This window comes from Oncorhynchus masou, chromosome 7, assembly GCF_036934945.1.
Source record: "Oncorhynchus masou masou isolate Uvic2021 chromosome 7, UVic_Omas_1.1, whole genome shotgun sequence".
Lineage (NCBI taxonomy): Eukaryota > Metazoa > Chordata > Actinopteri > Salmoniformes > Salmonidae > Oncorhynchus > Oncorhynchus masou.
Genome location: NC_088218.1, coordinates 6,534,690 through 6,557,189, shown reverse-complemented (window position 1 = coordinate 6,557,189; position 22,500 = coordinate 6,534,690). Strand labels below are relative to the sequence as shown.

General features: G+C 47.5%; 1 pseudogene; it reads left to right on the top strand.

Moving 5' to 3' along the window:
• The window catches only part of LOC135542931 (receptor tyrosine-protein kinase erbB-4-like), a 255,714-nt pseudogene that overhangs the window by 179,403 nt on the left and 53,811 nt on the right, over positions 1-22,500 (top strand).

The window sequence follows — 22,500 nt, the reverse complement described above, 5'->3', positions numbered from 1 at the left end:
TGTTGGAGGTATTGAAAAACCCTGTTGGAGGTATTGAAAAAACCTGTTGGAGGTATTGAAAAAACCTGTTGGAGGTATTGAAAAACCCTGTTGGAGGTATTGAAAAACCCTGTTGGAGGTATTGAAAAAACCTGTTGGAGGTATTGAAAAACCCTGTTGGAGGTATTGAAAAACCCTGTTGGAGGTATTGAAAAAACCTGTTGGAGGTATTGAAAAAACCTGTTGGAGGTATTGAAAAACCCTGTTGGAGGTATTGAAAAACCCTGTTGGAGGTATTGCAAAAACCTGTTGGAGGTATTGAAAAAACCTGTTGGAGGTATTGAAAAAACTGTTGGAGGTATTACAAAACCTGTTGGAGGTATTGAAAAACCCTGTTGGAGGTATTAAAAAACTGTTGGAGGTATTAAAAAAAATGTTGGAGGTATTAAAAAACTGTTGGAGGTATTAAAAAACTGTTGGATTAAAACACTGTTGGAGGTATTAAAACACTGTTGGAGGTATTAAAAACTGTTGGAGGTATTAAAAAACTGTTGGATTAAAAAACTGTTGGAGGTATTAAAACACTGTTGGAGGTATTAAAACACTGTTGGAGGTATTAAAAAACTGTTGGAGGTATTAAAAAAAAACATTGCTGATTTATTAGATACAAAGGATACAAAGGCACATAGCTAAAATGAGACTCAATGGACAGAGCTGTATCTCCTCAAGATACACAGTCCTTCATTATGATTAATACTTCACAGTATTTCATTATGTATAATACTTCACAGTATTAATTATGTATAATACTTCACAGTACATCATGATGTATAATGATACACAGTACTTAATGATGTATAATGATACACAGTTATTCTTGATGTATAATGATTCACAGTACTTAATGATGTATAATGATTCAAGTACTTACTGATGTATAATGATACATAGTACTTAATGATGTATAATGATTCACAGTACTTAATGATGTATAATGATACACAGTACTTAATGATGTATAATGATACACAGTACTTAATGATGTATAATGATTCACAGTACTTAATGATGTATAATGATACACAGTACTTAATGATGTATAATGATACACAGTACTTAATGATGTATAATGATACACAGTACTTAATGATGTATAATGATTCACAGTACTTAGTGATGTATAATGATACACAGTACTTAATGATGTATAATGATACACAGTACTGATTCACGTACTTAATGATGTATAATGATTCACAGTACTTAATGATGTATAATGATTCACAGTACTTAATGATGTATAATGATTCACAGTACTTAATGATGTATAATGATTCACAGTACTTAATGATGTATAATGATACACAGTACTTAATGATGTATAATGATACACAGTACTTAATGATGTATAATGATACACAGTACTTAATGATGTATAATGATACACAGTACTTAATGATGTATAATGATACACAGTACTTAATGATGTATAATGATACACAGTACTTAATGATGTATAATGATACACAGTACTTAATGATGTATAATGATACACAGTACTTAATGATGTATAATGATACACAGTACTTAATGATGTATAATGATACACAGTACTTAATGATGTAACATGTAATATGGGTCATGTGGAAAAGTAGCTTAATGATTTCATAATAATACACTAGTGCTACACGCAAAATCAGAAATCATTCTGTCAACCATCAGACTGTCTGAATCCCAGAACAGGAACTAAGTAGTGCACTGGGCACGAAGAGGTCTGATCTCTCACTGCAGAAATTAGGCCATTTATTCTTTGTGGTTAAAACAAAAACAACTCAAAGGGTTAAGTTTAGGTCTTCATTATGAGTGGTTATTAAGGTTAGGGCTATGGTTTGGGGAAGACGGAAAACAAAATCATTCAAAACAATGTGCCGTTTCCATGAAGTGTCATCAAGTAGCCTCCCTGCTTGCTAGAGAATGTGAACGGCTGTGGTGAGAACCAAGGAAGGCAAATATCGACAGGACCTTTTCACACATCCAGAATCGACAGCTCTTTCTTGTGACCAGCCTACTTAGATGAGCCAAGTGGAAGGGGATGTAATATCTAACTGCTTTATGTATTTTTGCAAAGCACCATGGGAGATAAAGGAGAGTGGGTTGGGTTGATCAGACCCTGGCTTTGTCCCAAATATATGACCTATACAGGGCTCAACATTTGAGGAGATCCCTATGCACCCTGATCAGAAGTAGTGCACTGTAAAGGGAAAAGGGTGGCACTAGGGAAACTTCACCTGTCTGGGATGACAGGTTGAACTGGAAGAGGTTAGATGAAGAGGGGATGATGAAGGTGTGGTGGTAGGAAGAGATGGAGGGAGGAAGAGATGGAGGGAGGGAGGAAGAGATGGAGGGAGGAAGGAGATGGAGGGAGGAAGAGATGGAGGGAGGAAGAGATGGAGGAGGGAGGAAGAGATGGAGGGAGGAAGGAGATAGAAGGAAGAGATGGAGGGAGGAAGAGATGGAGGGAGGGAGGAAGAGATGGAGGGAGGAAGGAGATAGAGGGAGGAAGAGATGAAGGGAGGAAGAGATGGAGGGAGGAAGAGATGGAGGGAGGAAGAGATGGAGGAAGGAAGAGATGGAGGAAGGAAGAGATGGAGGGAGGAGATAGAGGGAGGAGATATGGAGGGAGGAGATATGGAGGAAGAGATGGAGGGAGGAGATAGATTTGAAGGGAGGAAGAGATGGAGGCAGGAAGAGATGGAGGGAGGGAGGAAGAGATGGAGGGAGGAAGGAGATGAGGGAGGAAGAGATGGAGGGAGGAAGAGATGGAGGGAGGAAGAGATGGAGGAAGGAGATAGAGGAGGAAGAGATGGAGGGAGGGAGGAAGAGATGGAGGGAGGAAGAGATGGAGGAGGGAGGAAGAGATGGAGGGAGGAAGGAGATAGAGGGAGGAAGAGATGGAGGGAGGAAGAGATGGAGGGAGGGAGGAAGAGATGGAGGGAGGAAGGAGATAGAGGGAGGAAGAGATGGAGGGAGGAAGAGATGGAGGAAGGAGATAGAGGGAGGAAGAGATGGAGGGAGGGAGGAAGAGATGGAGGGAGGAAGGAGATAGAGGGAGGAAGAGATGGAGGGAGGAAGAGATGGAGGGAGGAAGAGATGGAGGAAGGAAAGATGGAGGAAGGAAGAGATGGAGGGAGGAGATAGAGGGAGGAGATATGGAGGGAGGAGATATGGAGGAAGAGATGGAGGGAGGGAGATAGATTTGAAGGGAGGAAGAGATGGAGGCAGGAAGAGATGGAGGGAGGGAGGAAGAGATGGAGGGAGGAAGAGATGGAGGGAGGAAGGAGATAGAGGGAGGAAGAGATAGAGGGAGGAAGAGATGGAGGGAGGAAGAGATGGAGGAAGGAAGAGATGGAGGAAGGAAGAGATGGAGGGAGGAGATAGAGGGAGGAGATATGGAGGGAGGAGATATGGAGGAAGAGATGGAGGGAGGAAGAGATGGAGGAAGTGATGGAGGGAGGAAAGATGAAGGGAGGAAAGATGGAGGGAGGGAGAGATGAAGGGAGGAAGAGATGGAGGGAGGAAGAGATGGAGGGAGGAAGAGATAGGGGAGGAAAGAGATGGGAAAGATGAAGGGAGGAAAGATGGAGGGAGGAAGAGATGGAGGAAGAGATGGAGGGAGGTAGATATTGGGAGTACTTAGGTAGATATGGAGGAAGAGATGGAGGGAGGAAAGATGAAGGGAGGAAAGATGGAGGGAGGGAGAGATGGAGGAGGAAGAGATGGAGGGAGGAGATAGAGGGAGGAAGGATGAAGGGAGGAAAGATGGAGAGAAGAGATGGAGGGAGGAAGAGATGGAGGGAGGAGATAGAGGGAGGAAGGATGAAGGGAGGAGAGATGGAGGGAGGGAGAGATGAAGGGAGGAAGAGATGGAGGGAGGAAGATAGGGGAGGAAAGATGGAGGGAGGAAGAGATGAAGAGATGAAGGGAGGAAGATATGGAGGGAGGAAAGATGGAGGGAGGAAAGATGGAGGGAAAAGATGGAGGGAGGAAGAGATGAAGAGATGGAGGGTGGAAGATATGGAGGGAGGAAGAGATGGAGGAAGAGATGGAGGGAGGAGATAGAGGGAGGAAAGAGATAGAGGGAGGAAAGATGAAGGGAGGAAAGATGGAGGGAGGAAGATATGGAGGGAGGAAGATATGGAGGGAGGAGATAGAGGGAGGAAAGATGAAGGGAGGAAAGATGGAGGGAGGAGAGATGGAGGGAAGAAGAGATGGAGGGAGGAGATAGAGGGAGGAAAGAGATGAGGGAGGAAAGATGGAGGGAGGAAGATATGGAGGGAGGAGAGATGGAGGGAGGAAGAGATGGAGGAGGAGATAGAGGGAGAAGAGATGGAGGGAGGAGAGATGGAGGGAGAGATGGAGGGAGGAGATATGGAGGGAGGAGATATGGAGGGAGGAGAAATGGAAGGAGGAGATATGGAGGGAGGTGATATGAAGGTAGGAGATATGGAAGGAGGAGATATGGAGGGAGGAGATATGGAAGGAGGAGATATGGAGGGAGGAGATATGGAGGGAGGAGATATGGAAGGAGGAGATATGGAGGTAGGAGATATGGAAGGAGGAGAAACTCAGATCAGATTGGAGCCACTGGTGGGATTGTTGTCTTGTCTGAGGAGCTACGGGACATGGACATGACACACACACACACACACACACACACACACACACACACACACACACACACACACACACACACACACACACACACACACACACACACACACACACACACACAATTCCATAATGGAGCCATACATGTTGGTGACATGGGCCTGTCTCTTACTCTGTCTGCAGGACGCCCCTCATCGCGGCCGGGGTGATCGGTGCTCTGTTTGTCATCGTCATCGTGGCGCTGAGCGTGGCGGTCTGCGTGCGCCGAAAGAGCATCAAGAAGAAGAGGGCTCTGCGCCGCTTCCTGGAGACAGAGGTGAGGGGTCAAGGGTCATCCAGGGTTCATTGTGACTCAACCACAATCAGCTCAGGGAATTAGACATGACATTACTATACTGGTGCAGGGTTAAGAGTGGATATGATGTGAAGGATTTCACAGCATGTACTTGATATATTTCTGAAAAGGATACGATCTCTGTAAAACCCTGACATGGTGTTGAACAAGATACAGTACACCTTGTGCTGCACATGTACTCTACACATCATAGTGCACTGTGTCAGAATGGAGTCTTCCAAACTGTTAACTCCACACCTTAGCTTGCTAAACCCTGGACAGAATATTTAACTGATCCATAAAGTATACAACTACCTCAACATGATGTGTTCTCCATCTCTCATTGTTTGAGCATTGAGATGAAGTTGCAGGGATTTATTACTAGACTGGAGAGTACGCTTGCTATTCATTGGAGGGGATGTGTGTGTGCGTTCACTTGTTAGTGTGTACGCCCGCAGTTGACCTGGCCTCCCACTTCCATTCCAAAATAGGAGCTGTCGGGGAGCGTTAGGATGATTTACAGGTGAAACCACAGTGTTATAGACAGCTGTCAGTCTGGAGACGTTTACTGCCCCGCCTGCTGCAGTCCCACAACGCTGCAGCACAGAGGGGCTGACGGAAGAACACACACATCCATCTCAATCAGTCTTCCTCTGGCAAGGAGAGTCTGAGTGGACGCACTCATTCATATCCATGATCCTGGATCTTATTGTGTTGGGGGGAGAAATAGGGTCAGGGGGTGACGATCTGGGACTACTGCCAGTCTGCCAAGCCCACCTAAACACACACACAGATGGACACACAAACACCCACACCATATGACCCTAGCACATACACTTTGAATACATACCCACTCCCCTCCTCCCCACCTCCCCACTCCCCTCCTCCCTACTCCCCACCTCCCCACCCCCTCCCCCCACCTCCCCCCCCCACCTCCCCACTCCCCTCCTCCCCACTCCCCACACTCCCCACTCCCCCCCCACCTCCCTCCCCACCTCCCCCCACCCCCCACCTCCCTCCCCCCACCTCCCCACCTCCCCTACTCCCCCCACCTCCCCTCCTCCCCAACTCCCCTCATCCCCACTCCCCTCCTCCCCACCTCCCCCCCCCTCCCCAAACCCCCCACCTCCCCACCTCCCCACTCCCCACCTCCCCACTCCCCCCTACCTCCCCCCTCCCCAACTCCCCCTCATCCCCACCTCCCCCCACTCCTCCTCCCCACTCCCCTCCTCCCCTCCTCCCCCCACCTCCCCACTCCCCTCCCCCCACCTCCCTCCCCATTCCCCCTCCCCTCCCCACCTCCCCCTCCCCACCTCCCCACCTCCCCTACTGGTTCCCCTCCTCCCCAAAGGAAACCCCACCTCCCCCCCTTTTTCCCCCCCACTCCGCTCCTCCCTTCCTCCCCATCCCCCTGCTCCCCAAACCCCTGTCCAGCAGCCCTTCCCCTCCTCCCCACCTCTCCCCATTCCCCTCCCCCTCTGATTGGTTGAAAGGAGGGTTTTTGATGTGCTGTGCTGTCCAGCAGCCCTTCTCCTCTCTGATTGGTTGAAAGGAGGGTTTTGATGTGCTATGCTGTCCAGCAGCCCTTCTCCTCTCTGATTGGTTGAAAGGAGGGTTTTTGATGTGCTGTGCTGTCCAGCAGCCCTTCTCCTCTCTTCTTCTGGCTGATGAAACAGTGAGGTGTTTCAGAGAGAGCTGAGTGAAGTGATTGCACTACTGACAACTAATGATACAGTTAAATCACTGAATGGAGAATTTAGAATATCACACCTGTCTTTCTATAGAAGGTTAGAGAGAGAGTGTGAGAGGGAGAGAGCGTGTGAGAGGGAGAGAGAGTGAGAGAGGGAGAAGGAGTGTGAGAGAGAGAGAAAGAGAGTGAGAGAGGGAGAGAGAGAGAGTGTGAGAGGGAGGGGAGAGTGAGAGAGAGGGAGAGGTGAGAGAGGAGAGAGAGAGAGTGAGAGAGAAAGTGTGTGTGGTGACAGAGAGAGAGAGAGAGAGAGGAGAGAGAGAGAGAGAGAGAGAGAGAGAGAGTAACAGAGAGAGAGTGTGTGAGAGAGGGACAGAGAGAGAGTGTGGAGAGAAGAGAGTAACAGAGTGACAGAGAGAGTAACAGAGAGAGAGACAGAGAGAGAGTGTGAGAGAGAGAGTAACAGAGTGACAGAGAGAGTAACAGAGAAAGAGAGACAGAGAGAGAGAGAGAGAGAGAGTAACAGAGAGAGTGACAGAGAGAGAGACAGAGAGAGAGAGTGAGAGAGAGTAACAGAGAGAGAGAGTGAGAGAGAGAGTAACAGGGAGAGTAACAGAGAGAGAGAGACAGAGAGAGAGTGTGAGAGAGAGTAACAGAGAGAGTAACAGAGAGAGAGAGACAGAGAGAGAGAGTGAGAGAGAGTAACAGAGAGAGAGAGAGAGAGAGTGAGAGAGAGAGTAACAGAGAGTAACAGCGAGAGTGAGAGAGAGAGTGAGAGAGAGATGTTAATTTTTATTGTTTATTTCACTTTATATATTCACTTTATATATTATCTACCTCACTTGCTTTGGCAATGTTAACACATGTTTCCCATGCGAATAAAGCCCCTTGAATTGAATTGAATTGATATCTATATCTTCTCAATATCTCCTCTCAATTCAATTCAATTCAAGGGGCTTCATTGGCATATGAAACATGTGTTAACATTGCCAAAGCAAGTGAGGTAGATAATATACAAAAGTGAAATAAACAATACAAATGAACAGTAAACATTACACATACAGAAGTTTCAAAACAATAAAGACATTACAAATGTCATATTATGTATACAGTATATTCAGTGTTCTTACAATGTACAAATGGTTAAAGTACAGAAGGGAAAATAAATAAACATAAATATGGGTTGTATTTACAATGGTGTTTGTTCTTCACTGGTTGACCTTTTCTTGTGGCAACAGGTCACAAATCCTGCTGCTGTGATGTCACACTGTGGTATTTCACCCAGTTGATATGGGAGTTTATCAAAATTGGGTTTGTTTTCAAATTCTTTGTGGATCTGTGTAATCTGAGGGAAATATGTGTCTCTAATATGGTCATACATTGGACAGGAGGTTAGGAAGTGCAGCTCAGTTTCCACCTCATTTTGTGGGCAGTGAGCCCATAGCCTGTCTTCTCTTGAGAGCCATGTCTGCCTACGGCGGCCTTTCTCAATAGCAAGGCTATGCTTCTCTCTCACTCTCTATCTCCTCTCTCTCTATATCTCCTCCTATATCTCCTCTCTCTATATATATTCTGCCACTGTGTACTCTCTGTTTAGGGCCAAATAGCATTCTAGTTTGCTCAGTTTTACAGTTTTATAAGTTTGCTCAGAAAATATAAGGTCTAAGGCTTTTTGAAGACAGATTTTTTTAAACTGCTTGTCTCTGAGACTGTGTGGAGCTACCAAGGCCTTTCCCAGATTACTCTTTGACCCCTGACCCCTGATTTGAACATTGACTCCTTGTCTGTCTGCTGGAGCAACACTAATAGGTTTAGTTGTCCCACTGTGCTTGCTCTGTGGGCTCCACCACCCCTTCTCCTCTGTTCAGAGCCAAGGGGGCATTTCAGCACCACATGCTAGAGTAGCCCAGTGGACAGCTCCCTTACTTGATATCAAGTCAGGCATTCGATGTTCAGTCCCAGGGCACCAGACAGCCCCTCACTGTTCTAGACTCCTAGTCCTTGTTTATGTCCAGGTTAACTGGGAATCATCATTCTTTCATTATTTTCTATTATTCTCTCTCTCGTTCTCTCTCTCTCTCCTCTCTCATTCTCTCTCTCTCTCTCTCTCTCTCTCTCTCATTCTCTCGTTCTCCCCCTCTCTCTCTCTCTCTCTCTCTCTCTCATTCTCTCATTCTCTCTCTCTCTCTCTCTCTCTCTCTCTCTCTATTCCCCCCTCTCCTTCTCCATTTCAGTCAATACTATTGGCTCCCTTCACTAGCAATAGCTCAGGGCTTACATGCTAGATCAGACACATTATAATGACTCTGAATGACTCTGGGTGTGTGTCGTGTGTCATTGCAAAGCCGTGGGCAATGTCATGGACCCCAGTGAACGTCTCAGTAATCCTGCTTTTATATCCTACTGAATATATATATATAAAAATATAACACTGATGTATGGTCTCAGTAAACAGACACACACACAGCGAGCAGAGACACACGTACAGGAACATAGAGAGACACAGGAACATAGAGACAGGAACATAGAGAGACACAGGAACATAGAGAGACACAGGAACATAGAGACACAGTAACTTAGAGAAAAAACAGGAACATAGAGAGACACAGGAACATAGAGACACAGTAACTTAGAGAAACACAGGAACATAGAGAAACTCAGGAACATAGAGAGACACAGGAACATAGAGAGACACAGGAACATAGAGACACACAGGAACAAAGAGAGACACAGGAACATAGAGACACAGGAACATAGAGAGACACAGGAACATAGAGACACACAGGAACATAGAGACACATAGGAACATAGAGAGACTCAGGAACATAGAGAGACTCAGGAACATAGAGAGACAGGAACATAGAGAGACTCAGGAACATAGAGAGACTCAGGAACATAGAGAGACTCAGGAACATAGAGAGACTCAGGAACATAGAGAAACTCAGGAACATAGAGAGACAGGAACATAGAGAGACTCAGGAACATAGAGAGACTCAGGAACATAGAGAGACAGGAACATAGAGAGACTCAGGAACATAGAGAGACTCAGGAACATAGAGAGACTCAGGAACATAGAGAGACTCAGGAACATAGAGAGACTCAGGAACATAGAGAGACAGGAACATAGAGAGACACAGGAACATAGAGAGACTCAGGAACATAGAGAGACTCAGGAACATAGAGAGACAGGAACATAGAGAGACTCAGGAACATAGAGAGACTCAGGAACATAGAGAGACTCAGGAACATAGAGAGACAGGAACATAGAGAGACTCAGGAACATAGAGAGACAGGAACATAGAGAGACTCAGGAACATAGAGAGACTCAGGAACATAGAGAGACTCAGGAACATAGAGAGACAGGAACATAGAGAGACAGGAACATAGAGAGACACAGGAACATAGAGAGACTCAGGAACATAGAGAGACTCAGGAACATAGAGACACAGGAACAAAGAGACTCAGGAACATAGAGAGACTCAGGAACATAGAGAGACTCAGGAACATAGAGAGACTCAGGAACATAGAGAGACTCAGGAACATAGAGAGACTCAGGAACATAGAGAGACACGCACAGCAACAGAGACACAGGAACATAGAGAGACTCAGGAACATAGAGAGACTCAGGAACATAGAGAGACTCAGGAACATAGAGAGACACGCACAGCGAACAGAGACACAGGAACATAGAGAGACAGGAACATAGAGAGACACAGGAACATAGAGAGACTCAGGAACATAGAGACACACAGGAACAGATACACAGGAACATAGAGAAGGAACATAGAGAGACACAGGAACATAGAGAGACAGGAACATAGAGAGACACAGGAACATAGAGAGACAGGAACATAGAGAGACAGGAACATAGAGAGACACAGGAACATAGAGAGACAGGAACATAGAGAGACTCAGGAACATAGAGAGACAGGAACATAGAGAGACTCAGGAACATAGAGAGACTCAGGAACATAGAGAGACAGGAACATAGAGAGACTCAGGAACATAGAGACACAGGAACATAGAGAGACTCAGGAACATAGAGAGACAGGAACATAGAGAGACTCAGGAACATAGAGACACAGGAACATAGAGAGACTCAGGAACATAGAGACACAGGAACATAGAGAGACTCAGGAACATAGAGAGACAGGAACATAGAGAGACTCAGGAACATAGAGAGACAGGAACATAGAGAGACTCAGGAACATAGAGAGACAGGAACAGAGAGACACAGGAACATAGAGACACAGGAACATAGAGAGACTCAGGAACATAGAAACACAGGAACATAGAGAGACTCAGGAACATAGAGACACAGGAACATAGAGACACAGGAACATAGAGAGACTCAGGAACATAGAGAGACAGGAACAGAGAGACTCAGGAACATAGAGAGACTCAGGAACATAGAGAGACTCAGGAACATAGAGAGACAGGAACATAGAGAGACTCAGGAACATAGAGAGACAGGAACATAGAGAGACTCAGGAACATAGAGAGACTCAGGAACATAGAGAGACTCAGGAACATAGAGAGACACGCACAGCGAACAGAGACACAGGAACATAGAGAGACTCAGGAACATAGAGAGACTCAGGAACATAGAGAGACTCAGGAACATAGAGAGACACGCACAGCGAACAGAGACACAGGAACATAGAGAGACAGGAACATAGAGAGACAAAGGAACATAGAGAGACTCAGGAACATAGAGAGACACACAGCGAACAGAGACACAGGAACATAGAGAGACTCAGGAACATAGAGAGACAGGAACATAGAGAGACTCAGGAACATAGAGAGACAGGAGCATAGAGACACAGGAACATAGAGAGACTCAGGAACATAGAGAGACAGGAACATAGAGAGACTCAGGAACATAGAGACTCAGGAACATAGAGACACACAGGAACAAAGAGAGACACACAGCGAACAGAGACACAGGAACATAGAGAGACTCAGGAACATAGAGAGACTCAGGAACATAGAGAGACTCAGGAACATAGAGAGACACGCACAGCGAACAGAGACACAGGAACATAGAGAGACTCAGGAACATAGAGAGACTCAGGAACATAGAGACTCAGGAACATAGAGACACACAGGAACATAGAGAGACTCAGGAACATAGAGAGACTCAGGAACATAGAGAGACACGCACAGCGAACAGAGACACAGGAACATAGAGAGACTCAGGAACATAGAGAGACTCAGGAACATAGAGAGACTCAGGAACATAGAGACACGCACAGCGAACAGAGACACAGGAACATAGAGAGACAGGAACATAGAGAGACAAAGGAACATAGAGAGACTCAGGAACATAGAGAGAACAGAACAGAGACACAGGAACATAGAGAGACTCAGGAACATAGAGAGACAGGAACATAGAGAGACTCAGGAACATAGAGAGACAGGAACATAGAGAGACTCAGGAACATAGAGAGACAGGAACATAGAGAGACTCAGGAACATAGAGAGACAGGAACATAGAGACACAGGAACATAGAGAGACTCAGGAACATAGAGAGACAGGAACATAGAGAGACAGGAACATAGAGAGAGACACAGGAACATAGAGAGACAGGAACAGAGAGACACAGGAACATAGAGAGACAGGAACATAGAGAGAGACACAGGAACATAGAGAGACAGGAACAGAGAGACACAGGAACATAGAGACACAGGAACATAGAGAGAGACAGGAACAGAGAGACACAGGAACATAGAGAGACAGGAACAGAGAGACACAGGAACATAGAGAGACAGGAACATAGAGAGAGACACAGGAACATAGAGACACAGGAACATAGAGACACAGGAACATAGAGAGACAGGAACATAGAGAGACAGGAACATAGAGACACACAGGAACATAGAGAGACTCAGGAACATAGAGAGAGACACAGGAACATAGAGAGACAGGAACATAGAGAGACACAGGAACATAGAGAGACTCAGGAACATAGAGACACAGGAACATAGAGAGACAGGAACATAGAGAGAGACACAGGAACATAGAGAGACAGGAACATAGAGAGACAGGAACATAGAGAGAGACACAGGAACATAGAGAGACAGGAACAGAGAGACACAGGAACATAGAGAGACAGGAACATAGAGAGAGACACAGGAACATAGAGAGACAGGAACAGAGAGACACAGGAACATAGAGACACAGGAACATAGAGAGAGACAGGAACAGAGCGACACAGGAACATAGAGAGACAGGAACAGAGAGACACAGGAACATAGAGAGACAGGAACATAGAGAGAGACACAGGAACATAGAGACACAGGAACATAGAGACACAGGAACATAGAGAGACAGGAACATAGAGAGACAGGAACATAGAGACACACAGGAACACAGAGAGACAGGAACACAGAGAGACACAGGAACATAGAGACACACAGGAACATAGAGAGACACGCACAGCGAACAGAGACACACACACACACACACACAGAACAGATACACACACACACAGCGAACAGAGACACACACAGCGAACAGAGACACACACAGTGAACAGAGAGAGACACACACAGTGAACAGAGAGACAACAACAGTGAACAGAGAGACACACACAGTGAACAGAGAGACAACAACAGTGAACAGAGAGAGACACACACAGTGAACAGAGAGACAACAACAGTGAACATAGAGAGACACGCACAGCGAACAGAGACACACACACACACACACACACAGGAACAGATACACACACACACAGCGAACAGAGACACACACAGCGAACAGAGACACACACAGTGAACAGAGAGACAACAACAGTGAACAGAGAGAGACACACACAGTGAACAGAGAGACAACAACAGTGAACAGAGAGAGACACACACAGTGAACAGAGAGACAACAACAGTGAACAGAGAGAGACACACACAGTGAACAGCGACACACACAGCGAACAGAGAGACACACACACACAACGAACAGAGAGACACACACACAACGAACAGAGAGACACACACAGTGAACAGAGAGACACACACACACAACAAACAGAGAGACACACACACACAGCAAACAAAAACACACACACACACACACAGCAAACAGAGACAAACACACAGAGAACAGAGACACACACACACACACACAGCAAACAAAAACACACACACACAGCAAACAGAGACACACACACAGTGAACAGAGACACACACAGTGAACAGAGAGACACACACAGTGAACAGAGAGACACACACCGTGAACAGAGACACACACAGTGAACAGAGAGACAAACACAGTGAACAGAGAGAGACACGCACTGTGAACAGAGACACACACAGTGAACAGAGAGAGACACACACAGATAACAGCGACACACACAGCGAACAGAGACACACACAGCGAACAGAGAGACACACACACACAACGAACAGAGCACACACACACAGTGAACAGAGAGACACACAGTGAACAGAGAGAAACACACAGCGAACAGATACACACACACAGCGAACAGAGACACACACAGCGAACAGAGACACACACAGCGAACAGAGACACACACAGTGAACAGAGACACACACAGTGAACAGAGAGACACACACACAGCGAACAGAGAGACACACAGCGAACAGAGACACACACACAGTGAACAGAGAGACACACACAGTGAACAGAGAGCCACACACAGCAAACAGAGACACACACACACACACACAGTGAACAGAGAGACACACACACACACAGTGAACAGAGAGACACACACACACAGTGAACAGAGAGCCACACACAGCAAACAGATACACACACACACACACACAGCGAATAGAGAGACACACAGCGAACAGAGACACACACAGTGAACAGAGACACACACAGTGAACAGAGAGACACACACACAGCAAACAGAGACACACACACACACACAGTGAACAGAGAGAAACACACACACACAGTGAACAGAGACACACACAGTGAACAGAGAGAGACACACACACAGTGAACAGAGAGACACACATAGTGAACAGAGAGCCACGCACAGCAAACAGATACACACACACACACACAGCGAATAGAGAGACACACAGCGAACAGAGACACACACAGTGAACAGAGACACACACAGTGAACAGAGAGACACACACACAGCAAACAGAGACACACACACACACACAGTGAACAGAGAGACACACACACACACAGTGAACAGAGAGACACACACACACACAGTGAACAGAGACACACACAGTGAACAGAGAGACACACACACACAGTGAACAGAGACACACACAGTGAACAGAGACACACACAGTGAACAGAGACACACACAGTGAACAGAGAGACACACACACACACAGTGAACAGAGACACACACAGTGAACAGAGAGACACACACACACACAGTGAACAGAGAAACACACACACACAGCGAACAGAGACACACACACACACTGACTGACAGATATATGGTCTCATTATGGTGTTTGATGACCGATGCTGGGCTGGTTGATTATGTCGGTGATAAACCTATATGAAGGGCCCTGATTGGCTGATTGGCTCATTAAGATATGTATTGATTGGACGGCTGATGGAGGTATTGACCATGTGTGTGTGTGCCTCCCGGTGTGTGTGTGCGTTTGTATGTGTATGTGTGTCTGTGTTCCAGTTGGTGGAGCCCCTGACCCCTAGCGGCACGGCCCCAACCAGGCCCAGCCGTATCCTCAAAGAGACAGAGCTCAAGAGGGTTAAGATCCTCGGCTCGGGAGCCTTCGGCACCGTCCACAAGGTACGGTTGATTGTGCTTCTGTTTGTGAGTGTTTCCTTATTTTGCCTTTCGTTATTTTGCCTTTCGTTATTTTGCCTGTAATTATTTTGACTTTCGTTATTTTGCCTGTAATTATATTTGGTTCATGGTTCTGTCCTGATATGATGGATGACAGTGTGACTGTGTGTAATACTGAGTGTGACTGTGTGTGACTGTGTAATACTGTGTGTAATACTGTGTATGACTGTGTGTAATACTGTGTATGACTGTGTAATACTGTGTGTAATACTGTGTATGACTGTGTGTAATACTGTGTATGACTGTGTGTAATACTGTGTATGACTGTGTGTGATACTGTGTGTAATACTGTGTATGACTGTGTGTAATACTGTGTATGACTGTGTATGACTGTGTGTAATACTGTGTATGACTGTGTATGACTGTGTGTAATACTGTGTATGACTGTGTATGATGACTGTGTAATACTGTGTATGACTGTGTGTAATACTGTGTATGACTGTGTGTAATACTGTGTATGACTGTGTGTAATACTGTGTATGACTGTGTAGGACTGTGTGTAATACTGTGTATGACTGTGTGTAATACTGTGTATGACTGTGTGTAATACTGTGTATGACTGTGTGTAATACTGTGTGTAATACTGTGTATGACTGTGTAGGACTGTGTGTAATACTGTGTATGACTGTGAGCGGCTGTCTTTTTTCATTATTTCTGACATTGCTTCTATTCTCTGAGATTGTGGGAAGGGTTTATGTGTCTCGTTTCAGTGTGTTAAAGTGTGTTGATATGTCCATAGGAGTTTGTGTTTAACAGTGGTAACTCTCAGTGCCTGTGTATTTCAGGGTATCTGGGTCCCAGAGGGAGAGACAGTAAAGATCCCAGTGGCCATAAAGATCCTGAGAACGAGGTTACGGGGCCCAAAGCAAACGTGGAGTTCATGGACGTGAGTGTTACACCACAACTGTGTGTGTGTGTGTGTGTGTGTGTGTGTGTGTGTGTTGTGTGTGTGTGTGTGTGTGTGTGTGTGTGTGTGTGTGTGTGTGTGTGTGTGTGTGTGTGTGTGTGTTCGTGTGTATATTACACACATATAATATTGTCTTCTCTGAGGCATTAGTTGAGCTCATTCCATCTTCTGAAACCTCAGTCTAGTCAAGTTGATCAGTTCATCCCAGAAACTCCCCACCCCCTGCTTAATGCCTGGCATGTAGTCTATTGCACCAGGTCTGTTCACATCACCAGGTGTTTATATGGCATACAGCCTTGTCTGGATCACTGGGTAGAGGGTATGCTGGGAAGAGGACAGAGGGAGAGGGGGTAGAAGCCCTTGACTTGCCTTTGAGCCAAGCCTGGGTTGGGGGTAGGATAGAGGATGGGGTAGGATAGAGGATGGGGTAGGATAGAGGATGGGGTTTGGGTTTGGGTTAGGGGATGAGGATGGGGTTGGATAGAGGATGGGGTAGGGGTAGAGGATGGGGTATGGAATCGTTGGGTAGGGATTATAGGATGGGGTAGGGGATAGAGGATGGGGTAGGGATTGGAGGATTGGGTAGGGATTATAGGATGGGGTAAGGGATAGAGGATGGGATAGTGATTATAGGATGGGGTAGGGGTAGAGGATGGGGTAAGGGATAGAGGATGGGGTAGGGGTTAGAGGATGGGGTAGGGGTTAGAGGATGGGGTAGGGGTTTAGAGGATGGGGTAGGGTTTAGAGGATGGGGTAGGGATTGGAGGATTGGGTAGGGATTATAGGATGGGGTATGGGATAGAGGATGGGGTAGGGGTAGAGGATGGGGTAGGGGTTAGAGGATGGGATAAGGGATAGAGGATGGGGTAGGGGTAGAGGATGGGGTAGGGGTTAGAGGATGGGGTAGGGATAGAGGATGGGGTAGGGGTAGAGGATGGGGTAGGGGTTAGAGGATGGGGTAGGGTTTAGAGGATGGGGTAGGGTTTAGAGGATGGGGTAAGGGATAGAGGATGGGGTAGGGGTAGAGGATGGGGTAGGGGTTAGAGGATGGGGTAGGGATTATAGGATGGGGTAAGGGATAGAGGATGGGGTAGGGGTAGAGGATGGGGTAGGGGTTAGAGGATGGGGTAGGGTTTAGAGGATGGGGTAGGGTTTAGAGGATGGGGTAAGGGATAGAGGATGGGGTAGGGATTATAGGATGGGGTAAGGGATAGAGGATGGGGTAGGGGTTAGAGGATGGGGTAGGGGTAGGGGTTAGAGGATGGGGTAGGGATAGAGGATGGGGTAGTGGTTAGAGGATGGGGTAGGGGTTAGAGGATGGGGTAGGGGTTAGAGGATGGGGTAAGGGATAGAGGATGGGGTAGGGATTATAGGATGGGGTAAGGGATAGAGGATGGGGTAGGGATAGAGGATGAGGTAGGGGATAGAGGATGGGGTAGGGGTTAGAGGATGGGGTAAGGGATAGAGGATGTGGTAGGGGTTATAGGATGGGGTAGGGATAGAGGATGGGTAGGGGTTATAGGATGGGGTAGGGTTAGAGGTTGGGATAGGATAGAGGCTGGGGTAGGGATTATAGGATGGGGTAAGGGATACAGGATGGGGTAGGGATAATATAGGATGGGGTATGGGATAGAGGATGTGGTACGGGTTAGAGGATTGGGTAAGGGTTAGAGGATGGGGTTAGGGTTGAGGATGTGGTAAGGGTTAGAGAATTGGGTATGGGTTAGAGGATGGGGTAGGATAGTGGATGGGGTTGGGGTTAGAGGATGGGGTAGGGGTTAGAGGACGGGGTTGGGGTTGGGGATAGAGGATGGGTTAGGGGTTAGTGGATGGGGTTGGGGTTAGGGGATGGGGTTGGGGATAGAGGATCAGGTAGGATAGTGGATGGGGTTGGGGGTAGAGGATGGGGTTGGGGTTAGAGGATGGGGTAGGATAGAGGATGGGGTAGAGGCTAGAGGATGGGGGAGGATAGACGATGGGTTTGGGGTTAGAGGATGGGGTAGGATAGAGGATGGGGTTGGATAGAGGATGGGGTAGGGTTTATAGGATGGGGTAGAGGCTAGCGGATGGCGTAGGATAGAGGATGGGGTAGGGTTTAGAGGATGGGGTAGGGGTTAGAGGATGGGGTAGGGGTTAGAGGATGGGGTAGGGATTAGAGGATGGGGTAGGGGGTTGAGGTTGTGGTAAGGGTTAGAGGATGGGGTAGTGATTAGAGAATGGGGTAGGATAGAGGATGGGGTTGGATGGACAATGGGGTAGGATAGAGTATGGGGTAGGATAGAGTATGGGGTAGGATAGAAGATGAGGTAGGAATTAGAGGATGGGGTAGGGATTATAGGATGGGGTAGGATAGAGGATGGGGAAGGGATTATAGAATTGGGTAGGATAGAGGATGGGGTAGGGGTTAGAGGGTGGGGTAGGATAGGATAGAGTATGGGGTAGGATAGAGGATGGGGTATGGGTTAGCGGAAGTGGTAGGGGTTAGAGGGTGGGGTAGGATAGGATAGAGTATGGGGTAGGATAGAGGATGGGGTAGGGATTATAGGATGGTTAGAGGCTAGAAGATGGGGTAGGATAGAGGATGGGGTAGGATAGAGGATGGGGTAGGGATTAGAGGGTTAGAGGGTGGAGTAGGATAGAGAATGGGGTTGGGGATAGAGGATGGGGTACAGGGTAGAGGATGGGGTAGGGGATGGAGGTTGGGGTTAGGAATAGAGGATGGTGTAGGGGTTTGAGGATGTGGTTGGCAATAGATGATGGAATAGGGGTTAGAGAATGAGGTAGGATAGAGGATGAGGTTGGGGATAGAGGATGAGGTAGGGGATAGAGGATAGGGTAGGGGTTAGAGGATGCTGTAGGATAGAGGATGGGGTAGGATAGAGGATGGGGTAGGATAGAGGATGGGGTAGGATAGAGGAAGGGGTAGGGTAGATAAGGTAGGGGTTAGAGGGTGTGGCAGGATATAGGATGGGGTAAGAAAGACAATGGGGTGGGGCCTCCCGGGTGTTGCAGTGTTTAAGGGCGCTGTACTGCAGCGCCAGCTGTGCCACCAGAGACCCTGGGTTCGCGCCCAGGCTCTGTCGTAACCGGCCGCGACCAGGAGGTCTGTGGGGCGATGCACAATTGGCATAGCGTCGCCCGGGTTAGGGAGGGTTTGGCCAGTAGGGAAATCCGTGTCTCGTCGTGCTAACCAAGGTTGCCAGGTGCACGGTGTTTCCTCCGACACATTGGTGCGGCTGGATTCCGGGTTGGATGGCGCTGTGTTAAGAAGCAGTGCGGTTTGGTTGGGTTGTGTATCGGAGGACGCATGACTTTCAACCTTCGTCTCTCCTGAGCCGTACGGGAGTTGTAGCGATGAGTCTATCCCGGTGTGTGTGTGCGTGTGCGTGAGTGCGTGTGCGTGTGTGTGTGCGTGTGCGTGTGTGTGTGTGTGTGTGCGTGTGCGTGTGCGTGTGCGTGTGTGTCTGCGTGTGCGTGTGTGTGTGCGTGTGTGAGCTACTAAAATCAAGCATGCATGGCACACCACGCACACATGGCACACGCACACACACACACACACACACACACACACACACACACACACACACACACACACACACACACACACACACACTGCTTAGCATCATTCACTATCTGGAAGTGTGTGTGTGTGTGTGTGTGTGTGTGTGTGTGTGTGTGTGTGTGTGTGTGTGTGTGTGTGTGTGTGTGTGTGTGTGTGTGTGTGTGTGTGTGTGTGTGTGTGTGTGTGTGTGTGTGTGTGTGTGCGTGTGTGTGTGCGTGTGTGAGCTACTAAAATCAAGCATGCTGGTTGGAGAGAGAGACATTTTGCCAAACCTAATTGAAAAGTCCCATCCTCCCTTCCTTCTCCCTCCTTCCTGTCTCCCAGTGGATGGCGTTGGACATCCAGAGCCCACATGGCTCCCAAGTTTTTAAACTGCAATCTAAAAGCAGGCCCACAGGCTGCCACTGGGACAGTTAGAGACAGACCAGGAGCCAGCAAGCTGTTCTCCCTCACACACGCACACACACACACACACACACACACACACACACACACACACACACTGCTTAGCATCATTCACTATCTGGAAGTGTGTGTGTGTGTGTGTGTGTGTGTGTGTGTGTGTGTGTGTGCGTGTGTGTGCGTGTGTGTGCGTGCGTGCGTGTGTGCGTGCGTGCGTGCGTGCGTGTGTGCGTGCGTGCGTGTGCGTTGGAATAATTCATGTGAATGAATGATTATATTAACAACTCTATATTACTCATAAAGACACTCATGAACACTATCATAAACTTAAACACATGCACAGCTTTGCATCTCTGGGGCTGTGCCAGTCTATCACTGGGGCTGTGCCAGTCTATCCCTGGGGCTGTGCCAGTCTATCCCTGGGACTGTGCCAGTCTATCCCTGGGGTTGTGCCAGTCTATCCCTGGGGCTGTGCCAGTCTATCCCTGGGGCTGTGCCAGTCTATCACTGGGGCTGTGCCAGTCTATCCCTGGGGCTGTGCCAGTCTATCCCTGGGGCTGTGCCAGTCTATCCCTGGGGCTGTGCCAGTCTATCCCTGGGGCTGTGCCAGTCTATCCCTGGGGCTGTGCCAGTCTATCCCTGGGGCTGTGCCAGTCTATCCCTGGGGCTGTGCCAGTCTATCACTGGGGCTGTGCCAGTCTATCCCTGTGTGTGTGTGTGTGTGGGGGGGGGGGATGTGAGAGATATCCCCAAACACACACTCTCATCACACACACACACACCACCTCATATATATTATCCATCATATCCTAGTACACTCCCTTCTAACAACTGTCAGAGCCTCCTGTCACACAACAGACTAACAAAGCCACTTGTTTTCCTCCTGTGTGAGTGTCTGGTTCAGACTTCCACGACCATATTTGGCTGTACTCTGGGCTTGTATAATGGGCTTTAGTTTAATGAAGTGCAGATGTAATGCTGCTACTTTACCCCGGTGTTAAATCAGGGCACTGTCGGTGCCAAAAGGACCTCCCTACTGCCTGCACTGTGCCGTGATTCATCTACTCTCCACCGCTGAGCCACTCTCACCTCCTTTAGAATCTAAATGTATAGGCCCTTCATCTATCAAGCCCACAGAAGCTTCAAAATACCCTGCTCTTTGTGCAGAGAATGTAGAAGTCAGCCAGGCTGTGTGTAACTAGAGTAGAAGTCAGCCAGGCTGTGTGTAACTAGAGTAGAAGTCAGCCAGACTGTGTGTAACTAGAGTAGCAGTCAGCCAGGCTGTGTGTAACTAGAGTAGAAGTCAGCCAGGCTGTGTGTAACTAGAGTAGAAGTCAGCCGGGCTGTGTGTAACTAGAGTAGCAGTCAGCCAGGCTGTGTGTAACTAGAGTAGAAGATAGAGGGGCTGTGTGTAACTAGAGTAGCAGTCAGCCAGGCTGTGTGTAACTAGAGAAGATAGAAGTCAGCCAGGCTGTGTGTAACTAGAGTAGGGAGTCAGCCAGGCTGTGTGTAACTAGAGTAGAAGATCAGAGGGAGGCTGTGTGTAACTAGAGAGCAGTCAGCCAGGCTGTGTGTAACTAGAGAGAGAAGTCAGCCAGGCTGTGTGTAACTAGAGTAGAAGTCAGCCAGGCTGTGTGTAACTAGAGAAGATAGAAGTCAGCCAGGCTGTGTGTAACTAGAGTAGAAGTCAGGGAGGCTGTGTGTTACTAGAGAGAAGATCAGCCAGGCTGTGTGTAACTAGAGTAGTAGTCAGCCAGGCTGTGTGTAACTAGAGAGAAGATAGAGCCAGACTGTGTGTAACTAGAGTAGAAGTCAGCCAGGCTGTGTGTAACTAGAGAGAAGATAGAAGTCAGCCAGGCTGTGTGTTAACTAGAGATAGAAGTCAGCCAGGAAGATAGAGGAGGCTGTGTGTAACTAGAGAGAAGTCAGCAAGGCTTCTAACTCAAGCAAGAGAGAAGATAGAGGGAGGCTGTGTGTAATAGAGAAATAGAGGGAGGCTGTGTGTAACTAGAGAGAAGATAGAGGGAGGCTGTATGTAACTAGAGAGAAGATAGAGGGAGGCTGTGTGTAACTATAGAGAAGATAGAGGGAGGCTGTGTGTAACTATAGAGAAGATAGAGGGAGGGTGTGTGTTAGGAGTAGAAG